Source organism: Zootoca vivipara, chromosome 4 (assembly GCF_963506605.1).
Source record: "Zootoca vivipara chromosome 4, rZooViv1.1, whole genome shotgun sequence".
In the NCBI taxonomy this organism is placed as follows: domain Eukaryota; kingdom Metazoa; phylum Chordata; class Lepidosauria; order Squamata; family Lacertidae; genus Zootoca; species Zootoca vivipara.
The window spans coordinates 79,546,373-79,560,648 of record NC_083279.1 but is presented as its reverse complement, the minus strand read 5'-3'; positions in this window follow the sequence as shown (position 1 = coordinate 79,560,648).

Genomic DNA, 14,276 nt, shown 5'->3' with positions numbered 1-14,276 from the left:
TGATTCTGCCTACTTTTAGTCTGTTTTTATTTCTTTAGGCTATAAGACTGATTCATGCTTCCTTTATTGCTGCTTCCAAATTTGGAGCACAGCAGGGAGATGCTTGTATCTTCTGTGTCAAGATGCACACTCTCCCTCAAATATAATAACCTGTGCATATGTACACCCACAAACTGGAAGTGACGATGGATAAGTAAGTCACTTAGTTTCCTGTGTTGTCACTTTGGGTGACCATTTGAAACAATCCTGTGTTCACATTTCTTTAGCTTGTGGCCTTCAACTGCTTTTCTCAATTAGAAACTTAGAAGAGGACCCATGTCCGCACATAAATCATTGCCGTACAAAAGCAATGCAGTTAATGAGAAAAGTTTGTACAAAATAGTAACAGAACTGGTGTAATGCAGAGCCTGGTCTCCTTGAGCACACATTACATCACTTTAAATGGAAGGCTCTGCCTGCCAGTGAGCAGATGCACTCACCTAACAACTTTTAGGGTGTGGTAGCATGCTCACCAAACATACTAACTGAAACTGGGTATTGCTTGTCACTAAGGTGGGCTTCTCCTCTGACCACCTGCTCCCCAGCATATAGATCAGTGCCTCCTAGGCCCCTTTCTAGGAACCAGTTCTGAACTCTCGGCCCGTTCCTCCCTCCCCACGGTGATCAACTCAGCCATCTCTGTGGAACTCGTGACAGCAGTCTTCACAAGTCTTGCCCCAGGTCCCTTTGTTTAAACAAGTACCGTATATCCAGTGAGAAGATCTACATAGGAGCCCCAAAGTGTCTGAAGACCCTTCCTAAAGTAGCATGTAGACTCATAGAATAGTAGGGTTGTAAGATGCCAATTTGAAGGCTATTGCAGCAGATCTGCTTGCATATCATTCATAGATGCACACAGTTTTGGGGCTCTTATGAAACTCTGAGCAAACAAGTACAATCCCATAACGAATTCACGCTTGCCTATACAGTACACCACAGTAACATCAAATGGTGTCTTGCATATCTGAAGCAACCATCACAATCAACACAATATTTTGCACCTTGAATAATGTGGTGTTCTCACACTGTAACTACTTGCAAGCAGGATAAATTACTAAGTTGTCTGTACAAGGTGCAGCAAACCATAATGAGATAAAAACATATGAAGCGCCCTGCTAGATCAGGCCAAAGGCCTTTCTAGTCCAGCATCCTGTTCTCACAATGGCCAACTGGATGCCTATGGGAATCATGCAAAGCAGAACCAGAACATAACAGCACCCTCCCTACCTGCAATTCCCAAGCAACTTGTATTCAAAAGTATACTGCCTTTGAAAGAGGAGGGACAACACAGCCATTGTGGCAAGTACCGGTAGCCATCCATGGGCTTATCCACCATGAATTGGTCTCCTCTTTTAAAGACATCCAAGTCGATGGCCATCAGTGCCTTTTGTGGGGGCAAATTCTGTAGTTTATGCGCTGTATGAAGAAGGATATTTCAGTGTCCGAGATTGGTTAAGCACAGTTAACATTTCTCCTTTGTTGTGGAACCTTTTGCGGGCTTTAACTTTGCCTGCACCAAAGTCTTTATGAGCAATATCTCCTGTAGATTAAATTAATCCTCTCGCCTCATCTCTGAGCCTTATGACTAGAGGTTTAGATTACAACCTGAAGCACATTCCAATTCAGTCGCTGTTTGAGTTTTCTTTTTTTTAAGGGGGGAGAAAAAAACAAAGACCCCTTATTTGAGCTAGTGCATGCCCTCTGCAAGAGAATGCAACTGGTATAACTTGCATAACAAAGGAGCACAATGCGCACACTGTGTTAGCAGGGTGCAATTTAATCCATACTTGCTTTAGGCATGAGTGTTGCTGGCACACCGTCCTTGGCCCTTGCAGCACACAGGAGCTCCTTTGATTGTGTCCTGCAAGGCGGCAGCCCCATCTATAGAATGAAAAGGGCTGCAGGTGGATTTGCCAGCAGTCCTGCTGTGGATCACATCAGCAGTAAATGATGGGATTAGAGGAAATGTTCCATAATAGTGTACTGACAGGGAGAGCTGATTGAGGGCATACTAAGGATCAGGGTAAGTGACATCATTTCTCCAGCGAGTTAATGTTAAGATTTCCCTGTAATTTGGTTTTGATAACACAGGGGGGGGGTTGGTGGGAGGGGAAATTATTCTAAAAGGAAATGTGCACTGCTGGGCCCAGTTGACTCAGGTCACAAATGTCTGGAAAAAAACTACCTCTCCTCAGGCCTTTTTAGCTCTTAGTGGTTCCACCCCCCTCAGAAGATGGGTAGTCGTCCTGGGAGAGAGCATTCTCTGTGGCAGCCCCTAAGTTGTAGCACTCACTTCACACTGGCAACTTCAATATACAATTTTGGGCAAATGTTGAAGACATTCCTCTTTAGCCTGGCCTTTGACACCAGAGATGTATATTTACAAGGCCCACTCTATTTTTCTGGTTGTGGGGTTTTTTATTGTAATTTTTAAAATTGTAATTTGATTTTTTTAAAAAAATTGTAAGTTTTTAAATTGTTTTAAAAACCAATTGAGTGACTTCAAGGGCACAATCTCAGAAGAACAGGATCTTGGGTGAGATGGGCCCTTGGCTTGATCCACTAGGGTTGATCTTAGAATCATGGAAGGGACCATGAGGGTCATCTCGTCCAAACCCCTGCAATTCAGGGATCTCTTTGCCCAATGTGGGACTCGAACCCACAACCCTGAGATTAAGAGTCTCATGCTCTACTGACTGAGCTATCCTGCTGCACCATCTTCTGCTGCACCACAAAGTGCAGACTTCCATGAGTATCTGAAACTGAGGACGATGGGGTTTGACAGTGCAGAATGCAATTACTTGACTTATTGACAAGTTCAGAAACATTTTTTACTATTTTTTATTTTAAAAAAAACCTCAATATTGGGCTATTGCCTTTTTTAAAGCATCACCCCCTCCTTTCCTGATTGCAGGTGACCAATAGTTAAACAGAGTCACATTTAAAACTGAGCAGCCTTCTCGCCTGGCGAATGTGTGAACAGAATGTGAAGGCTCTGAGACAAATTCTCTCTCATTTCAAGAACACTTCCTTACAATCATACCAAATTCAAAGGGATGAGAACAGAGATAACGTTCAATTTGACTGAGCTGATTAGTGTCAAGGCATATAAAAAAAAAGTTCAAAGGCATCATTTGTCCAGGGCCTGCGATAAAACTTTGAAGGGAGATTTTGAAAAGCCCAAGAAAGAATCCTCTCAGCTTCCATCCGGCAGATAAAAAGGGGATTACAGACCCATGCTGTCCTTTGAACCTTAAAAAGTCCTGCTGGCTAACAGAATAAGACAGGGTTCAGAATAATCTCCCACTATAAGCTGTTGCTTCACTGACTTCATTTCACTTCTTTAAAATTTATTTATCTACTCATTTGCAGTTTTTCAAAAGGCCTTCACAACCTAAAGTTACCAAAGCGGTGCATGAAAAAATTAGATAAAATACGAAAAGTTTGCAAGCTCAGTAAACTAAAAGCAACGAAACCTTTTAGCGAATGGTGCTCCATAAAAGGACTAGGTCACACTTCCAGGAAAGTCTTCTTGCTAATCTCATAACGGCCCTGATTCCAAGGTATCTGAATGCAGCAGATGCAATGCTTTAATAGACCTGTGCATGAGTTGGTGTGGATGGGCAAATTATGTGGCCACAAGTACTAGGAGAATACACATTTTCATCTGCATCTACAGATCAGCGCATAAAGAATAAGAATGTATATTTTTGCTCTCCCTCCACCCTCAAATACTAAGCAGCTGTCCACAAATGCAACCTTCCCATGCCCACTTACTAACACCTTTTCCTGATGATCCAAGTAATAGTGAAATTGCCTAGACATCTGGTTGGTCATTGTGAGAACAGGAGGCTGATCTCATTCAGCAGGACTGATCCAACCAGATGCCTATGGGAAGCCTTGCAAGCAAGGACAGGAATGTTACATCTCTCTCTCCTCACTTCTGATTCCCAGTATCTGGTACTCATAAGCATACTGCCTCTGACACTACATTTACTCAACGGTTAAGTGATACTCGTTCCCAAGTAAGTGGGTTTAGGTATGCAGCCTAAAATAGGTATTGCAGCTTTAGAAACACCGGTATATAGAAAGCTGCCTTATATTGAGTCAGACCGTTGGTCAGACCGTTGGCAGCAGCTCTCCAGGATTTCAGGCAGGAGTCTCTCACAGCCCTAACTTGAGATGCCAGGGACTGAAGCTTCTGCATGAAAAGCCAAGCCTCGAACACTGAGCTATAACTCTTCCCTGTAACTAAAGCTTAAGGGTGCTGCTCGTCCATTTCTTCTCTGGGAGTTCTGGGCAAACCATGCCTGTCCTTGGAGGCCTTCCAAGTTCTCCTGACTGGAATGGCTGTCTGCGGAAATTAACTTCCATCCTTTCCCCCCACATTGCAAAACGGATAAAGGAAGACTAAAATACTCATCTCCTTCATGGATCACTGCCTTCATGGATCACAGAAGGATATGGCTGTCTCGTACACCCCAGGTAGTGTGGTTGCTGACCTTGAGGCAGACATCCTGGAGAGTGAAGTCAAATGGGCCTTAGAAAGCACTGCTAATAACAAGGCCAGTGGAAGTGATGATAATTCAGCTGAACTATTTAAAATTTTAAAAGATGGTGCTGTTAAAGTGCTACACACTTTTGAATTATGGTGCTGGAGGAGACTCTTGAGAGTCCCATGGACTGCAAGAAGATCAAACCTATCCATTCTTAAGGAAATCAGCCCTGAGTACTCACTGGAAGGACAGATCCTGAAGCTGAGGCTCCAATACTTTGGCCACCTCATGAGAAGACTCCTTGGAAAAGACCCTGATGTTGGGAAAGATTGAGGGCACAAGGCAAAGGGGACGACAGAGGACGAGATGATTGAACAGTGTTCTCAAAGCTACGAACATGAGTCTGACCAAACTGCGGGAGGCAATGAAAGACAGGAGTGTCTGGCGTGCTCTGGTCTATGGGGTCATGAAGAGTTGGACACAACTAAACAACTAAACAACAACAAAATACTCATATTTTCTCACTGGGAAAATCCAGAAGCTAGCAAATTGATGAGAAAGTAGAGCAATGTTAGACTTCTCTCCATTCCAAATAAGTCAAAAAAGAAGAAATCCAACAGCAACAAAAAATCTGTCTGCCAAATGATGTTTCCAACGTATGTTGAACAAACTTGTTCTATTTATAGGCAATTGTCTTCATTAACCACCTTGAGTCTTCTCCTCCCCTTTTCTTATTGTCAGTCATGCCATCACTGCCTAGTGAATTCCCTTACAGTAGGTGCCGGTAGAAAAAGAAACATTGGATGAAAAGGTCAATCAGTTCCCAAATTACACACAGTGTTGTTGCTTTTTTCCTCACAAGGAATGAGTTACAACACGTTACCTTTCATTTCTGCAAAGACAAAAGCACACAGTGCAGATTACTCAGCTTCAGAGAAATTATATATAATTGTACCCTGAGGCCTGGAAATCCTGAAAGATGCTGAAGCACACACGAGCTTGCTCTTTGCAGAAACACCCAATTTAATTTCTCCGTGGAAATAACAGCTTTGATATACTTTTGTGCACCGTGTACCTGCGATCCTGGAAACTGACTCCAGGCTCCTACTGTAGTGACTGAAACATACTACCACCCAAGGAACGTTGTTGTTGTTATTAGGCAGCCTCTGTAAAAGCTGTACTGTGGTACCTCGGGTTACAGACGCTTCAGGTTACAGACTCCGCTAACTCAGAAATAGTACCTCGGGTTAATAACTTTGCTTCAGGCTGAGAACAAAAATCGTGCGGCGGTGGCATGGCGGCAGCAGGAGGCCCCATTAGCTAAAGTGGTACCTCAGGTTAAGAACATTTTCAGGTTAAGAACGGACCTCTGGAACGAATTAAGTTCTTAACCCGAGGTACCACTGTATACAGTAATACTTTAAATCTAAAAGAAATAGCTAAAACCAAAAGTTGCTGCTTTTTGCTGAGCCATGGAAGTCAATTAGGATTCATGCATTTGCACCTTGCCAGGACTGTCATTCACACACACACACACACACACACACAGAGAGAGAGAGAGAGAGAGAGAGAGAGTACTTCCAAGTAACCAGATACAGGATTACTCCCAAGTACCAGGGTATATGACTGCAGCAGCAATTAGGATCTTACCTTCCAAGTCCCGGACTGCAGAATCCGGGACTGGCAGCCGTGTGACACCGGAAGTTGCGTCGACGTAACTTCTGGTGTCGCTTTGCCCTTCTATGGGCACCAAAAATGGCCACCGCCTACACCGGAAGTCGCGTTATGCACTTCCGGACATGCGTAGATGCGACTTTTGAAGCCGGCGGCGGCCATTTTTGATGCCCATAGAAGGGCAAATCAGAAAGAAAAAAATGGCCGCCGGCAGGAGAAAATATCGGAGAAAAACGGGAGATGAAGTGATACGGGGGACCACTGGGAAAACATAAGTAAAAATGGGGGTTTCCTGGGGAAAACGGGGTACTTGGCACTTATGATTAGGATGCAATTCTGTACTGACGAGTCTCAGTTGATTCTGTGGGACTTACTTCTGAGTAACCTACGTAGGATTGCACTGGCGAAAGAGTTGCCAACAATGGCCCTACGGACCCAAAAAATTAATCAAGGAAATGCCTGTTAAAGTGATACAAATGTGCTTTAAATGTGTGGTGGGGGATGCAACATTTGACAGTATTAGAGTGCAATTCTCATCTATATATTTGTGTCGTGGATGAAGAATGACTCATGGATGAGTTCACCCCTTTGCTGAACCACCACTTGGTACATTCCACCTCAGTTCCAGCTGGAACTGATCAACAGCTTCCACAGAGACCTGACAAAACCAAAACAAAAAACCGTGACAATAAACAATGAAAATATATTTATATGCTAAACAACAGTGAAAATAAATACTACAAAATACAAAATGTAAATGCAATGGCCTGACATATATGCTCAATAGTGCATAAATACTACTAACAAATACCAGTCCATAGTGCAATTAAGCACATAAAAATTCATCAAGTGTTCCAGGTGGATGTAAAATTGGTATACAGTACTTTAATATTCTGCTTCAGGTAAAATTCTTCGTCCTTCCTGATGGGTTACCAGCTGAAAATACTCCCGTTTCACTGTTAAATGTCAAGTTTCCTCAAAGGAAAAAGCTATACCAAAGGGAACAATATATAGACATTAAACAATGGCCAAAAGCTCCTGTGTTGCATACAATCCTCAAGGTCGGCAAATGACTCATGGATGAGTTCACCCCTTTGCTGAAGCACCACTTGGTACATTCCACCTCAGTTCCAGCTGGTACTGATCAACAGCTTCCACAGAGACCTGGGCTGGTGTTACAAGCAAAGGAGGGGTCAAAATGCTGTTGCACCTCTTGGGTGCATATGATGCCTGAATAAAGACACGGGCTGTCTCAAGGCAGTTTGTTGCCTGAGGTGAAGGACAAGATGGCGGCCACCAGTGTTCCACATACAGAAGCCGTTTGCAACAGCAGTAAAATCTTACTTCAGTACCGGCAATGGCCACATTCAGCTCTGTCCTCCAACAGATGAATATGAGTAAGGGGGCTCAGGACATGACGTTTCCCCTGCCCCCCCCGGTTACCTCACGCTGTCTAATAGTAGGGCTGGTCCTGATAAAGAAGGATTTTGAGGCAACAGGGAGTGAAGTTGGAGAAAAGAAAAAGTCTCAGCTGCCTGCTGCCAAGGTAAATAATACATCTTAACTATATCCTACAGATGTGATTCGATATTTCCTTCTGTTGGTTCAGTTTACTGCTTTTGTGGCCTACCTTCTAGAATAGAATGTTCTGGAGCAATTCTGCCCCCCCCCCCGCTTAACCAGGGGAGAGACAAAGAAGCACCACTGTAAACAAAACAAAACAAAACAAAACAAAAAAAGATGAACCTCCAGCGTGTTGAAAAACAGTTCTTGAAAATGTTGGCTTGAGGATGGTGGAATTTCCCTTGATTGAAAACCAAAAACTTACTGTTGCCCCTGAGGAAGAGCACTGCTCAAAACATGTCAAGCACAAAGGAGGTTCTTCTGAACCTGCATATATTACAGCTTCCCCCTTAACCAGCATTTCCCTAAATTGTGGGTGCAGGCGGGGAGTGGAGAGAGAGGGTGGGGGGAGAGAGAGAAAGAGAGGGAAAGAGCGCTGTGGGGCTCTGTTCTTCTTCTCCACACAGTTACAATAAGGTAGGGAAACATCTGAAAAAGGGTACATTTCCATCTGTGAACTGGACTCTGATAGCCATGTGTTCAGCATCCTTTCTGGGAGACATCTGCTTCTAACTAGCAACTGCTGGTGGATATAACTGGCTTGCCCTTATTGTGAACCTCTCTTGGGCGCTGCATTGGCTACTAGCAGCAGATTACTGAGGTAGCGGACTGACTTCGTGGCTTTCATGTTTTTCTAGCTCTAGAGAGCCTTTTACTACCATGACTTTGGTACCAAGAAACCCTGGGGAAATCTGCTGAGGAAACTTTGAATATTGCAAAGAGCTGTGAGACAGGGTGGAAAGGAGGTAGGGTGAGATCTAGTGGTAGATTCTGGGCAATCAGCAAGGTTTTCTGATTCATGACTGTGTGACAAAAAAAAAAATACCAACAGCAGCAAAAGAAACAACAGTAAGGTTCCCATCTAATCCTAAACTAGATTGTTAAAATTAAGAAGTGAGAAGCTGTGAAGTCAGTTCTGCTTAGGGGTGGGTGAATTTGGATTTCTCTCATTTTGCCATCTTATATTTAGTTCTCCAAATTTCCACATCACTTTGCGATATATATATATATATATATATATATATATATATATATATTCCACATGAAAATCCATTAGCATCTTAATGCTAATGTCACCAAACTGTATGCAAATATTCTTTCCCCTAATATAATGCATTTTTTTGCATGTTCTCTGTGATTTTTTTATGCATACTTTACCCTGATGTACACACTTTTCCTACACACTGCTTGGCTGGGGAACTGCGTTGCAAAATTTGAAGAAGTGCAAATTTTGAAAGATGGCTGTGTTCATGTGTTGCTTTTGGGACGTGCAGATTTGCTAGGTTCACCTTTAAATGTCAACTGAATTGAATTTCTCCTTTAGCCCTAGTTCTGGTACTGAATACAAAAAGGTACCCTTTTCGTTAATTCCGTATTCCTCCTCTCTCTGTATTTTGCACCTTACTCTGGCTGGTAGATTTTGGGGGTCAAGTAAAAAGACAAGATGGTGGTGCTGCAAACTTGACATCTGCCCACTCCTGTCCTTGGATTTTTGCTGTCACCCTAACATGAACAGAATGCGACCTTAGAAGGCACCCAACCTTCCCATGCATTTGTGCATTTCAGAGGGAGTTTGTTGTTGTTGCTGGGCAAGCTGCCTTTCAGGAAAGCCGTTCTACCATTACTGATCTTTCCACTGATGAAGGAACCTGGAACACAGTGTGAAAACCAGTATTCTAATAAACACCTTTGGTGTGTTACCTGTTGGGGCAAGCCACAATACGGATTATCCTATCGTTTTCTGTAAAGTTGCTGCACATTTTCTGCTCAGCTTGGTGTGCCAAGAATGCTACAGGCTGACCTGGGCAGGTTTTTAAGAGACCTCTTGCTGCTTATTGCCACAGCTGGTGTAATGTGTGGTGTAATGGTTAGAGTGTTGGACTAGGACATGGGAGACCAGGGTTTGAATCCCCACTCAGCCATGAATTTCATTGGGTGACCTTGAGCCAGTCACCATCCTTTAGCCTAACCTACCTCACAGGGTTGTTACGAGGATGAAATGGGGAGGGAAGGGAACCATGTCCACCACCTTGAACTCCTTGGAAGAAAAAGGTGGCATATAAATGCAATCAATAAAAAATAAATACAACTTCTAATATTGGTGGTACCAATATCATGGGTAATGGATTTGAGGCCATACTGACTCTCCAAACCCCTCTGTCTTGCCCTAGGGGCTTTTGCCACACCACACCCCCACTTTGCAAGCTCTCTAGCTGTCTTTTCCTCACTGTAATGTGTCACTGAACCTCTTGCTTCCCTGGATGGAGAATGCAAGTCCCAACACTCCCCTCCATTGCTAGTAAGCAAAAACCACAAATGTAGGAGCTGCTGCCAATCAGTTTGGGCAATACTGAGCTAGAGGGAGCAATGCGCCAACTCGGAATTAATACCCTTCAACATTTCTCTGATGAAAATAGGGACATCCTAAGCGGGACATTACGAGATCAAATCAGAAACCAGGATGGCTTCTGTAAATCCAAGATTGTCCCTGGAAAATAGGGTCTGAGGCCACTGTCTGTTCCTGTGGCCTCCTAGTGCCAATTACAGAATGTTTATTCATGCTATTAAAATAGATTCCGTTTTGATCGTATGTCCCTTTTGGATGCTGAATATTAGAAATGGAGAGAGCTGGGCTCGGAGTCTCCTTCTAGCTTTCATTATGCCTTTCATAACACTTCGCTCAAACTGTGTTGCTCTCTGTTGTTGATTTAACCTTTGTTGGCGCTAAGAGCTTTAATTGGCTGCTCATTTGGCCCTTTTCTTAGAAGCTAATGCACCATTACTGGCGCAGGAAGAGGGGCTCTTTGCCAGGCTAAACAGTTGGGAATTTTCAAAATGACAAAGCATATTACCAATAGTTTGTGCTTTCTACACAAAGGGGCTCTTCATAAGTTATTCCCAGGGCCAAGAAGCAGCAAAAGACCTGGATGTCTCAGCAGCATGTTCACCTTGTTCTGCTGGCTGACACATCACTGATGTGGTCCAAAAGGAAAGCAGAGCAATACGTTTGGCACCAGCTTGGCTGCAGGAGTCGACAGAAGTTGTATAAGGCACCATCCAACCATCTGAGGGACTCCGCCCTGGATTTGTGTAGGGTTTATTCCTTAGCTCTTTCTTCTCTCAAAGATATTGCACAAGGCAGCAGAGGTTTAGGATCAGAGTTTTCCTTGTCCTGGATGGGCTACCTTCCCAGGTTGACAAGCCCCATCTGCCTCTCACTTCCCTCTACAACACATGCAAAAGCCACCTTCTTGACCGTTGAACCCACTATTGGTCTCATCCACTCAATCCGCTGGAGCCTGTCTTTGCATATAGGAGAAGTCCCTAACTCACCAATGGCTTGAAACCCATCAGCTCCCCTCACCTGGTTCAGCCATTTCCCAGAATGTGGTCACTGTCACATGCTAACAGCTTCTAGGAGCCACAGGTGAGAGCTCAGTGCAGGGTGGAGACCACAGGTGGGAAAACTACCCTAGAAGGAGTATGACATCCCCTACCCCTACTTGTAGATTTTTAATTTTAAAATGGAATTTTAACATTGTATTAATCTGCATTTTAATTGAATTGTTTCTTTTATACCTGCATTGATATTTTTGTTGTTAGCCACCCTGAGCCCGGTCTTGACTGGGAAGGGCGGGGTTTAATATTATTATTATTATTATTATTATTATTATTATTATTATTATTATTATTATTTACCAGAGGCACCACCCCTCCCCTTACACCCCAATCATGTGGGTGGATGTCATAGGAGCCACCTCCTATGGGGCCAAGGTCCCTTTGCCTCCCCACCCATAGATTATTTGAGGGGGCTGGAGGCCCTCAAAATTCATGGGCATTGCCACTCAAATAGTGTCCATGTGCTGCATCTTGTGCAGGGTGGGGCTTACCTGCCGCCCCCAATTTTGTATTCAAGTTGACACCCTTGGTGGATGTTAAATAATTCTCCCTTGCCCCCCAAAAGGCAAATGAAAAATGTAAAGCCTTTGCAAAGCGTCGTGACTCCTGCCTCTTTGCAAAAGTTTAACATACTAAGGGCCATTTACTCACCAAGAAACTTGCCTGGTTCCTTCAACCGCTCAGAGATTGGGGTGGCAGGCCACAATATTATTCTGCTCTGCAAGAGTTGCATATGTTCCACATGCCTCTGGAGCCCTACATCTCCTCATAGGAGAGAGACATGAATTGCCCTTTAAGTATCCGTTTTTCACTTTTAATTGCACTATCTGTAGGGCGAACCTATAATAAAGTGAAGAGAGAATGAAATTATGGGTGGATGATCCGCCACTCCAAATCCCTGCTGGCTAGTTTCGTGGGAGCAGATCTTTGCATTCTGAAATCCACTCCTGTTGAAACCAATGGGCACAAATTAGCTACGTAAGCTCCAGCCTTAATATAGTTGATGGGCCTGATCCTGGGGCCTCTTGTGTGAATGAAAGAAGCTTTGGCTCCAGCAGATGCAAGACCACCGGCAACCTGTGCTAGAATGCCTTGTTTTGGGGCTAACTGCTTGTGGAAATATCGCAAGGGGCAGGTTTGCCCCTGCCGAGATCTCTGCAGGCATACAGAGACCTTCTGCGATGAGTGCACACAGATGCATATTTATGGAAGGGCAAACACAGAAGTTGTCCATTGTGCCAAATTTGAGGCAGCAGCATTTTCCTGCCTTACTGGCTGCCCTCCTCTCAGACTAGATATATGCACAGGAAGGCATGTGTTGTTGTTGTTGTGCTGCTGCCACCATTGCCATTGAATAGGAGCAATTTGTCTCCAAGGGGAAGCATAAAATTACCCATCGTGCAGTAACACACATTGCATGCTGGTTGACTTTGTGCCCAGCCACCAATGGGCAAGGGATGCCGATCGCTCATATTCCAGAAGGGCAGCGACTGCACTGCACACCTTCCCACCAAAAATTAATGGTGAAGGAGCAAGTGGCATAGATCACTTGCTTGCTCACTCCTGTTCAAGAGCATTGAGAGTGGAAGGACAGATCCTAGTGGTGGCTTTTGCACAGGCTGGTAATGCATTCTCTTTCTCCCCTTGCTGGAGTGATAAACACTTCAGGGTTCAGGCGAAGAAAAGGTCCGAGAGGATCTCCTCTCTCCACCCGTCCAGGACAGCTTGTTGAAGAGTAGGAAGAATCCCTTTACTTGTGTAGTCTTTGAGATCAAAATGTGGCATAACACTATTATAAAACCTTTATGGGAAGGTCATCCCCCCACCCAAGGCCCCTTGAATGCTCAACTTGGCTCCCACCCTTTTAAGTGAGTAATTCCACAATGGGGCGTCATGCCACAGTTAAGAACTGCAGCTAACTCCAAAGGAAGTTGGGTTTTTTCTTGGATTAGCTGCAGGTGTAACCTGTTATCCTTGTTTCACCAGCCTTTAGCCATCAATCAGCAGATGAGAGAGATGGTTACAGGTAGGTAGCCGTGTTGGTCTGGATCGAAGTAAAATAAAAAAATTCCTTCAGTAGCACCTTAAAGACCAACTAAGTTTTTATTTTGGTATGAGCTTTCGTGTGCATGCACACTTCTTCAGATACAGTGAAATGGAAGTTTCCAGGCACTTATGTAGAGAAGGGGTGGGGAGGAGGCAGCCTTCATTGAAAAGGACTCGTTTAAAACTGAAAATATGAACAGAGAGTGTCAGCTACTGCTTTGGTTTGTTTTTTGTTTAAAAGATCACTGTAAAAGTGTAGGATCGGTTTTAGTGTGTTTGTTTTGTTGTGCTTTTACTCTCTTTCGTATTTGCATTGTATCTCCCCTGTAAATTACAGTATATTCCTGTGTATAAGACTACTTTTTAACCCAGGAAAATATTCTCAAAAGTCAGGGGTCGTCTTATACGCTGGGTCATATTTCTTATACAGTGAGTATATCCCAAACTCTATATTTTAACTGGAAAAGTTGGTGGTCGTCTTATACACCCAGTCGTCTTATACGCCGGAATATACGGTACCTATTTTTCTCTATATCATGATGAAGAAACAACAATAATAACTGAAGAAGTGTGCATGCACACGAAAGCTCATACTAATGACAAACTTAGTTGGTCTCTAAGGTGCTATTGGAAGGAATTTTTTATTTTGTTTTGACCACGGCAGACCAACACGGCTACCTACCTGTAACTAGAACAATAATAACGACGATACATTTAATTATTAATATGACTAATAATGAAAATAAAATACAATAATAATATTCACAATAATGTATATGGTTACTTCCAGAAGGTTGTCTTGTTTGCCTGAACCTCTTACATGCCCCACATTTTAATAGTTCTTTCGTACATTCCAAACTTATTAGGTGAACATTTGCTCCTTTTAAAGATGTAACATCAGAATATAAATGTCATAAATTAAAGGATATGAGGGAGACATCTAAAAGACATCTGCAAGCCTTCACAATCTCCCTTCCTATCTCCTCCTGCCCTTAACAC